We start from the raw sequence: 2,238 nt of genomic DNA on the forward strand, positions 1-2,238 counted from the left end.
GCAGACAGTGTGAATTGTGTGCATGTGTGTATATGTGTGTGTCTGTGTGTGTATATATGTGTGTACGTTGGGATGTGTGGGTGTGTATGTTTGCGTGTGAGGACGTGTGTGTGTTTGCATGTGTGTGGGGGTGGGTTGGGCCATTTCTTTCGTCTGTTTCCTTGCGCTACCTCGCAGGCGCGGGAGACAGCGCCAAAGCAAAATAAATACGTAAATGTATAGATAAATAAATATATATATATATATATATATATATATATATATATATATATATATATATATATATATATATATATATATATATATATATATATATATATATATATATATATATATATATATATATATATATATATATATATATATATATATATATATATATATGGGAGGTGGGTTTGAATGGGGAAAAGCTGGAGGAAGTAAAGTGTTTTAGATGTCTGGGAGTGGATCTGGCAGCGGATGGAGCCATGGAAGCGGAAGTGAATCATGGGGTGGGGGAGGGGGCGAAAATCCTGGGAGCCTTGAATAATGTGTGGAGGTCGAGAGCATTATCTCGGAAAGCAGGGATGGGTGTGTTTGAGGGAATAGTGGTTCCAACAATGTTGTATGGTTGCGAGGCGTGGGCTATGGATAGAGTTGTGCGCAGGAGAGTGGATGTGCTGGAAATGAGATGTTTGAGGACAATGTGTGGTGTGAGGTGGTTTGATCGAGTAAGTAATGTAAGGGTAAGAGAGATGTGTGGAAATAAAAAGAGCGTCGTTGAGAGAGCAGAGGAAGGTGTTTTGAAATGGTTTGGGCACATGGAGAGAATGAGTGAGGAAAGATTGACCAAGAGGATATATGTGTCGGAGGTGGAGGGAACGAGGAGAAGTGGGAGACCAAATTGGAGGTGGAAAGATGTAGTGAAAAAGATTTTGTGTGATCGGGGCCTGAACATGCAGGAGGGTGAAAGGCGGGCAAGGAATAGAGTGAATTGGTATACTGGGGTTGACGTGCTGTCAGTGGATTGAATCAGGGCATGTGAAGCGTCTGGGGTAAACCATGGAAAGTTGTGTGGGTACTGGATGTGGAAAGGGAGCTGTGGTTTCGGGCATTATTGCGTGACAGATGGAGACTGAGTGTGAACGAATGGGGCCTTTGTTGTCTTTTCCTAGTGCTACCTCGCACACATGAGGGGGGAGGGGGATGGTAATCCATGTGTGGCGAGGTGGCGATGGGAATGAATAGGGGCAGACAGTGTGAATTGTGTGCATGGGTATATATGTATGTGTCTGTGTGTGTATATATATGTGTACATTGAGATGTATAGGTATGTATATTTGCGTGTGTGGGCGTGTGTGTGTGTACATTGTGTATGGGGGTGGGTTGTGTCATTTCTTTCGTCTGTTTCCTTGCGCTACCTCGCAAACGCGGGAGACAGCGACAAAGCAAAATGATAATAATAATATATATATATACAGAGAGAGAGAGAGAGAGAGAGAGAGAGAGAGAGAGAGAGAGAGAGAGAGAGAGAGAGAGAGAGAGAGAGAGAGAGAGAGAGAGAGAGAGAGAGAGAGAGAGAGAGAGAGAGAGAGAGAGAGAGAGAGAGACGAACTCGTTAACAGGAAGACACCAGGACTCAGCATAATCAGTAAACCAATACTGAAAAAAATACTATCCAGAGCATGACAGATCATTCCACTCACATCTTATGCTCTTCTTCCATCTTGGGAAACTTTCTGTCAAATTTGAAAATCACACACAAAGCAGGACAACCTCCTACTTCAACAATAAACGTCGGGCCAACATCTTTCTTCCTAGAAACATCAGAAAAAACATTGAGGAAAATGATAGACAAAAGACTTCAAAAACATCTAGTTGAATACGAGAAAGGGATTGCGGGACGATATGGTTTAGAAAAAGGTTTGATATGTAGATTAATAGATTTTAATATATAACCTCGTCAGTGCAATGTTATGTAATACACTTTTCTTTTTTTTTCGAAACCCGCACAAAACATCTCACAGACAACCACTCGAGGGACAGATTTACTCCTGACGAAGGAGCTCCACAACCAAGTTACTAACTCCCACATATGGAGAACACGTATTACCTGCAGATGACATAACATAAATAGTTCAGAGATGGTAAGAGATCGAGACAAATGATGGCTAACAAGGACAATGAAAGGAGTTGCAGATATGGATGAACACGAACAAGAAATGGAAAATACAGGCCAGCAAACGAGAATCAAGTAAT

This window comes from Panulirus ornatus, chromosome 7 (genome assembly GCF_036320965.1).
Source record: "Panulirus ornatus isolate Po-2019 chromosome 7, ASM3632096v1, whole genome shotgun sequence".
Lineage (NCBI taxonomy): Eukaryota > Metazoa > Arthropoda > Malacostraca > Decapoda > Palinuridae > Panulirus > Panulirus ornatus.